The following is an 8,940-nucleotide window of genomic DNA, read 5'->3' as shown; positions in this document are numbered from 1 at the left end:
GCACCCCGAGGCCATTCTGTTAATCACTGGGGACTTCAGTCATGTGACTCTGGACAAAACATTACCTGCTTTCTTCCAGTATGTGGACTGTAACACCAGGGGAAATAGGACCATTGACCTGCTGTATGCAAACATTAAGGATGCATACAGTGCTACTCCACTGCCTGCACTGGGGAAAGCAGACCATAACCTCATTCTGCTTCAGCCCCACTACAAACCAAAAGTGAGGAGGCTACCAGCAACCACACGCTCATTCAGGAAGTGGTCTACTGAGGCAGAGCAGGCTCTGAGAGACTGCTTTGAATCTACAGACTGGGATGTACTGCAGGGGTCACATGGGGGAGACATTGAGGAGGTGGCAAACTGCACTACAGACTACATCAACTTCTGCATGGACACTGTTGTTCCTGTAAGAACTGTTCGCTGCTATGCTAACAATAAGCCCTGGATCACGAGCGACATCAAAGGCCTTCTGAACCAGAAGAAGAGGGCCTTTAAAGACGGTGATCAGCAGGAGCTAAAGCGGGTGCAGAGGGAGCTCAGAGTCCAGCTCCGGGAGGCGAAGGAGCAGTACAGGAGGAAATTGGAGCGGAAGCTGCAGAACAACAGCATAAAGGAGGTGTGGGATGGAATGAAGACTATCACCGGCTGCAGCACAAAGCGGGGTGCTGCCATGGAAGGAGATAGGGGGAGAGTCAACCAGCTGAATAACTTTTTCAACAGGTTTGACCACCCCCACTCGTTCCCACCCCGGAGTACTGCAGCTTCCCTCCTAGCTCACCCTCCCCCCCTAGACACCAGCACAGAGGAGGACATCCCCCCCCCACCCAAGATCACTGCAGCCCAGGTGTGTGGAGAGCTGAGGAGGCTGCGACCCAACAAGGCAGCAGGTCCAGATGGAGTATCCCCGCGACTGCTGAAGGCTTGTGCGTTGGAGCTGGGAGACCCTCTACAGCGCATCTTCAACCTGAGCCTGCAACGGGGGAGGGTCCCCCAGCTGTGGAAGACATCCTGCATTATCCCAGTCCCAAAGAAACCACGACCGGAGGAGCTCAACGACTTCAGGCCGGTCGCCCTGACATCACACGTGATGAAGACCATGGAGCGGTTGCTGCTACACCACCTGAGGCCACAGGTCCGCCATGCCACTGACCCCCTGCAGTTTGCCTACCAGGAGAAGGTAGGAGTGGAGGACGCTATAATCTATATGCTACACCGATCCCTCTCTCACCTGGACAGTGGCAGTGGTGCAGTGAGGATTACTTTTTTGGACTTCTCCAGCGCCTTCAACACCATACAGCCTCTGCTGCTCAGTGGTAAACTGACAGAGATGGGAGTAGGCTCACACCTTGTGGCATGGATTACGGACTACCTGACAGGCAGACCCCAGTACGTGAGACTGGGGGGCTGTACGTCCGACACTGTTGTCAGCAGCACAGGAGCGCCACAGGGGACCGTGCTGTCTCCTGTCCTGTTCACCCTGTATACGTCAGACTTCCAGTACAACTCTGAGTCCTGCCACGTGCAGAAGTTTGCAGACGACACTGCTATCGTGGGATGTATCAGGAGTGGGCAGGAGGGGGAGTACAGGAAACTGATCCAGGACTTTGTCTCATGGAGCGACGCTAACCATCTGCACCTGAACACCACCAAGACCAGGGAGATGGTGGTGGACTTCAGGAGGCCTAAACCCCATCCGGAACCAGTAACCATCAAAGGAGAATGTGTAGAGTTTGTCCAGACCTACAAATACCTGGGTGTGCAGCTGGACAATAAACTGGATTGGACTACCAACACAGAAGCTCTGTGCAGGAAAGGACAGAGCCGACTGTACTTCCTCAGAAGGCTGGCGTCCTTCAACATCTGCAAAAAGCTCCTGCAGATGTTCTACCAGACTGTTGTGGCGAACGCCCTCCTCTACGCAGTAGTGTGCTGGGGAGGCAGCACCAAGAAGAAGGACGCCTCGCGTCTGGATAAACTGGTGAGGAAGGCGGGCTCGGTTGTGGGCACAGAGCTGGACAGTCTGACAACTGTGGCTGAGCGACGAGCGCTAAACAAGCTGCTATCAATCATGGACAATCCAACGCATCCACTACACAGCATCATCCACAGACAGAGGAGCTGCTTCAGTGACAGATTGCTGTCACTGTCCTGCTCCACGGACAGGCTGAGGAGATCATTCCTCCCCCATGCCATGAGGCTCTTCAACTCCACCCGGGGCAGTAAAAGCTCACATTAAACTCTAAACCTCATACTCTGCACTGCACTATTCACTTTATACAAGCACCTTAATTATACTTGCACTAGACTCCAACGATTCACACTATTCTGTTTACACTGTTAACAAGCACCTTAAGTATACTTCTGTACTGGACTTATGTGTATCTTGTGTACTTTATTTCTCATATTTTATATCTCGACTTGAGGATACTGCTGGTAATGTGAATTTCCCTACGGGGATGAATAAAGTATCTATCTATCTATCTATCTATCTATCTATCTATATCCCTTTTAACATGAACAAAATAAATAAGACGTTGAAATCTGTTAACTTTACTTTTAACAGGGATTATACACTTTACATATCTTCTTATTAATCTGGAAAAAAAGGTTCAAGTGTATCAACGTGCCCAAAAATAAAAAGGCAATCCTTATTAAAACTAGCATAATTTTTCACCAACTGAATCATTGGCTAATGAAACAATAATAAATCTACATTGATCTAGAACATTGACACCATTATCTTAACTATTTGAACCAGAAGAAAAAATGCTAAAATTGTTGCTGATTTTTTTTTTCTAAAGGACATTAACCATTAATGTGATTATTAACAGCCCCCCCACACACACACACACACACACACACATCATTATTTCTGGACACGCTTCTTACAACCTAGCCCTCCTTTTTTACTTGCGTAATCGGTACAAAAATTGAAAAACAACAACTAAATACTGCATTCAAAAATTGAACTCACCCCCCCACTCCTCATTTTATTGTGACGTCACTCCGTGACGCATATGTGCTGCTGGGAAACAAAGGAGGACGCTTTTCGACTGTGCGTTACGACGTTTATGATAAAATATGATCGCCATATGTCGAAGAAGAAAAATATGACCGCACAAGCTTTAACGTTATGTCAAACGCGATACACGTTTTCATAGCTATCAGATTAGGTCACGTTCATTAGGTAATTATTAATTCAAAATTCTACTTGGCTGCATGTATTGTATAAACGCACCTTTCCAAATGGAAGTGATCGCTGTTGTAAGCAACAATTTAACGCAAAAAGGAATATAAACACAAATGTGAGTATGACAAATTCGAAACGCTAAAAAGAAAAACCACCAACACCTGCGGTTTCTATGGAGTTGATTGTGATGAGGTTAGCCGGAAGTTTGGCTTGGGTGTGTCTGAGCTTCGCGGCCGGACTAGACTGGAGTCGGAGAAACTCGCAACTTTATACGTCAAAACTCCTTAAACTTTTCAATTATGAATCAGCTTCTTAAATAAACGTTTGGCCAAATGTTGACATTTTTATTTCAAGTTTTATTTAGAGTTCTTTAAAGTTCAATTTAATAGTTAAATATATCTGAATATATATCTGAATATATATATATATATATATATATATATATATATATATATATATATATATATATATATATATATATATATATATATATATACACGAATACTGTAGCTAATTAGCGAATTGAACGAGTGACATGAATACCAAAATATAAAGTCATTTAGAAACTGCACCTTGACGTTAAAGAGTGACATTTATAGTGAATTCAAAACGTCAAACCCATTTGTTATACATTATATATATACATATATCTATTTGTTACACTGTGACCAGTGTGACAGTTAACAACCCTATTTTGAAAATAAGGGGGGGGGGGGGCTTGTTTGCTCGGTCTTCCTTTTCTGCCAATCAATACAAAAACTATTATTTCCAGGCACATTTTCGCTTTTTATGAATGTGGGTCACTGTGTACATTGCATTTTTCAAGCTAGAAATTTTACATGTGGTCAGACAGGGCTGCTGTCCTTTTTTAATGAGTGTACTAGAAGATTAGCTCAAAAGGCTTCATGTTGTGTTTCATTGTGTATCTTTTTTTATAATCAGGTATTTTTGTGATATTTGAACTACGAAAATGCATGCAAACTTCATGTGTAGTTAATCATTATCTCTTGAAAGTATATCCAGTAAAAAATAGACTGGCACCTGTATTTTAGCGCTGCATTCAATAAATAGTATGTATTCTGTACATTTATAGCGCTGCATTTTAATTGTCCATGTCCATCCTTTTGCCTTAATGCACTTTCTGAATAGACTGATGGCACTGGCAATATGTTCCTCTGTGTTGTGCAGGGTCAGCAACCTTCAACACTCAAGAGTAATTTTGACTGCTTCCTACAGAAAAAATAAATGAATAAAAAACACTGGGAGCCACAAAACCTTTTTGAGATTTAAAGCAAGGATAACACTGCATATAAAATAATAGGTTGTCTAAGCAATCCCCTTATTCATGATATTTAGGGCAAATCAGTCACCCAAAAAGGCCTCTTGTTTTGTCAGTTTAAGTCAGTCAATTGAATTTCCCTTTACGTAAAAATATGTTTACAATAACAGCCAATTAATATCTTAAAATATTGCCCAGGATTGAGTTATTTTGAAGAATCTAACCTATAAAATATTTGTCTTTTAACTAGTAAATAATTTATTTCTTGTTACTGCAAAGTCTGGATTACTGTGGTTTTAATTTACAGGAAAAAATAATCATTTGAAGGCGTTTCCAAACCTTTGACTGTTACTGAAATTCAAGTTTTACAAAAAAAAAATTAGCCCCTTTGTAGCCTCATAGATATAAAAACAAAAATTGCCTTTGAAAATTCACTTTGATGCCCTATGGACCACCACAAACTGCGCAATTCTTAACAAGTATCTGGCCTAAGCCCTACACCTCCCACCGCACATTGGGGAATTTGGCATCAGGACTCTGCAATGTGAATGCACCATGCGAGCCTGTATCAGGTTTTGAGACTCCTCCTACAATACGTTGTACTGATTTTGTGAATCAATTAAAATGATGGAAGTGTCACTCAAGTATGATACATTCTACCGAACAAGAGTAAAATGGGCGAGAAAGGTTGGAACATATTAAAAGTGGGCTCACTCCCATTCCTTTAAATGTAACCAGCGTAATACGCACACCCCACTTATTGTGTGAGAGTGCGGTCAATTTCTCAATGTTGCCCATTTCCCTCATTATTTTCCGAATACACCATTATTTTGTAAACCAATCGGTCAGTACCTCGTGCTCAAACTGTTTCCAGTTCTCCTCCCTGATGCTTCTGGGAATCCCGTGTCCCAATTAGAATGGTTTGAGTTCATTCTGCCACTTCCATTTTGTAATCGCTCGAATAATCCAATGACCCATTTTAATAACGCTCTTGAGTGTCCAAATGGAGGTAGTAGGAATAAAGTCAGGGCCGGAGCATTATTCCAAATGCACCCTAGATCCACCTACACACTGTGGTAGCAAGTATGACCGAAATGCCTGTGTTGAGGAAGATTGAGTTCCCATCATGGGCAAAATGCATTGACATTCAAATTTTGTAACACGCTCAAATGTGCAGCAATTTTAATTAAAATGAGTTTTTTTTGTGTGTGTGTGTGCTATCAATACATAGAATTTGAGAGAAAAAAAAGCCCATCTTTCTATTCGGTAAGTTCGGACATAATACCTCTAAGTGCGCTTTGCTGTTCTCCTGCTCAGAGTTGAGTAAGGGCTAATGCACTCCAAATCTATGTCACATATGGCATATTAGGGACCGAAAATAACGTTTCATAACAGTGGCCGACGTCAAAATTGGCCACTGGGACTTTTTTCCAAAGGTAATCTTTTTTCTATTTTCATTATTAACAGCCATTAAAACTAAGTTAAAGACGCTATTTTGAAAATATGCCAAGTTAGAATGGACAGACTGATGTTTTTACAAGAAATGGTAACGTGTTGTTTGATTAAGGGTGACTCAGTTGTTGAGCGGTTAGCATGTCCACCTCACAGATCCTGAGTTCAATTCCAGCTCATTCCAGCCTTCCTGTGTGGAGTTTGTATGTTATCCCCAAGCCCGCATAGGTTTCTCTCCGGGCACTCCGGTTTCCTCCCAGACTCCAAAAACATGCACGGCAGGAGTATCGGACACTCTAAATTGTCCTTAGGTGTGATTGGGTGTGTGCGAATGGTTGTTTGTCTCTCGGTGCCCTGCAATTGGCTGGCAACCAGTCCAGGGGGAGACAGCGAGGTACAGATAAAAAGGAAGTTCTTCCTGATTTTAAAGAATTTGGCAAAAACTACTGCCGCCTAGTGGCTTGGCATGCTTGTCAATGCATGAAATCACGCTATGCGGTTTTGTGTTGCTGCGATTTATTCTTCCTTTGAAAGGTGTACAGCTACTGGATTTGAACCTTGATGTGGGTATTTCTGTGCAATATCCAAATGTTCCCCTTGCCTGATGTTGGTTTGCATGCATGAAACATGAATCAGTTAGATTCATGTTTCATGCATACTGAGAACATGTTTGCTTACGTATTTGCTTTTTTCATACTGGAGTAGGGAATATGAGGTATTTGTCTCTACAAATGCCTCACAATTGGCAGTTCGGATGGAATTAGACACAAACACCTATGATCCATGTGTGTATGGGTGTCCCTTCTAAAGTCTATCGCTAAATCAAAAGTAGATCCAAAAAATTACAGTATGGGGGAATTTTTAACAGTGGAAGTGTAATGGTTCATGTTAACAGCTTTCAGTGTTTTTTGTGGTCTCAACATTTGTAACATTTCAATAGAAATATTTAGCATTATAAGCAAGACACTTTGTTTTGGGGAAAGTGAATGCAACTGGGCAAAATGTAGCAGCTCTGAATTCTGACAAACTACTTGGTGATGTCCTAATTTTATTCATGCTCAAAGTCCAAATAAAGTAGCTGTAGTTTAAAGCTACAGACAGCGCTGCAAATGGCGCTTAAAACAGTAACAATAGGTTATCAGCAAAGACAAAATAGAATCGCTATGCGAAAGGAGTGAAACATATATTTGAAATAGATTTCAAATCAGCCAACCTCCAAATTCAAACAAAACTCCTGTACTGGTGTAAGTAATGAGAGTTTTACTCATTTCAGTCAATACATGTGGCACATATACACTAACGTATACTGAAGTTTGGGGTTCAGATGTCGGTTGCTCCAATAATAAAAAAACAAAACAAAACATAGACATTAGTTAAATGATTAAGTGTAAGTTGTTGTCTGTCTTTACAGTATGTGCCCCTGCAACTAGCTGGCCAGCAGTCCAGAATGGGATTTTGTCTCGGGCAAAATCATCCACAGCAGGCTCCAGATCACCAATCCACAATGATCTTATCCCACTGAGGGGTGAGCATTGCCAGTGTTGGCGAATGATGCAAGTGTGCATCCATGTCAGGCGTTCGTCAGGGTTGCAAACACTTGCCAAACACTGGCCCGCAGTTTTAGTGTTTGTTCTTCCACGTGTTTCGCGAGAAGTGAAGTAGAGGCCAGCGTCCGGCAACCGTCCGACAAACGCTTGGCGAACATTTGCAACCTTGAGCAAACCCTGACGAGATCAAAAGCGGCTACCGTTGCCGGCACTCAACCCATCAGTGGGATAGGAGCTTAGGAGTCTTTTGTAGATGATTAGAACGTGAGATATCGAAAATGCATGGCAGAGTATTTTGATTAATATCACGCTTGAGGAGTATGAATTAGGGAGCAAAAGCCACCTGTTTTTCTCCACAGGGGGCAGCCATTTTGCCATTTGCTGTCGACAGAAAATGACATCATACTGCAAGGGCTGAGCTTGCGAACCTCACATGACCAAAACCAGAAAACAGGTGAGCCGCGTGATTGGTCATTAGCACCGCACCGCTGTAGGAACGGTGCTCCGTCATAAAAACCTTAAACCTCTTGGAAACAATATAAATGTTACTCTTGCTTATTATATTTAACAGCTGGCACAAAGTTCTTTCATAGAAGTGTGCTCATTACACTTTTCCTCTTTGCTCTTACTGGTACTTTTCACAGCTTTGTTGTGTACAAGGTTCCATTGATGAACAGTAGTTGAAGTTGACCAGTGGATAATACAAATTTTAAATTTTAAAGTACAAAAGTTAAATATTTGTATGCTATTCATTTTTATTGTCAGTCCTATACGATTACAATTCAAATAACCTATTTCTGTGCCCATCTCAAATTTAGCACAAAATGCACATGTAGAATTAGGTGTTGAGGGTACAAATGCACATATGGACTATGGAGTTTGTGCATGTCATGGGCAAAATGTCTTTATATGTACATGGTTAAAAGCAAGAGCTCCCTCTCGCAAATGATGCGGTCGGCCATCTTTATGAAGCAGGCAATTGAAGATGGCTTTGTACCACGAAGTGATGTAACCGCTTGCGTCACATCACTTGCGCCAAAACGAAGACCCGGCTTTAGGCAGTTTTCTTACCATTTCCAGCCCAATTCTTGGTCAAGCACACCTAAATTGAATCCCAGCAGAAATGATTTGATTTTTTTTTTATGTAACTAGTATGTGGAATTGCTAACATACTTAAGCTTGAAACAACATTTCAGCAACATGTTATGCTTCTCATTCATATGTGGGAATAAAATTGTGTGAAAATATAGAAAATGGTTAAATTCGCCTTACCTGTGGAGCAGCTCAGCACCTCTTAAACCTCTGACCCTAAAATTGTCACTTGGCAGCAGCTTTGAGAGGGGTGTGCGTCTGTGCTTCAAATCACACAGTAATACAAATGTGTTTTTTAGACTGGAACCAAGGAAAATCCCCACCCGTTTTCTAGGTCCGCTTATCCTCACAAGGTCTTGCTGGTGCCAATTTAGCTG

At 42.1% G+C, this 8,940-nt stretch overlaps 1 protein-coding gene across 2 annotated transcripts in view; it reads left to right on the top strand.

The window, feature by feature from the left end:
* Positions 1 to 3,208: 3,208 nt before the first annotated feature.
* The window catches only part of LOC148420811 (high affinity choline transporter 1-like), a 29,084-nt gene continuing 23,352 nt past the window's right edge, over positions 3,209 to 8,940 (top strand). Inside the window, exons 1-3 of one of the 2 annotated variants that reach the window (XM_088419996.1) lie at positions 3,209 to 3,308; positions 7,336 to 7,449; positions 7,831 to 7,925. The gene's annotated coding sequence lies outside the window, so the exon portion shown is untranslated. The remainder of the gene's footprint in view (positions 3,309 to 7,335; positions 7,450 to 7,830; positions 7,926 to 8,940) is intronic. The other variant, XM_088419997.1, reaches the window with a different exon arrangement.

The sequence above is a fragment of the Hippichthys cyanospilos genome, chromosome 7, assembly GCF_059441005.1.
Source record: "Hippichthys cyanospilos isolate Australia breed blue-spotted pipefish chromosome 7, RoL_Hcya_1.0, whole genome shotgun sequence".
Lineage (NCBI taxonomy): Eukaryota > Metazoa > Chordata > Actinopteri > Syngnathiformes > Syngnathidae > Hippichthys > Hippichthys cyanospilos.
The sequence above is the reverse complement of the archived record's forward strand: the minus strand, read 5'-3'. Positions and strand labels throughout refer to the sequence as shown.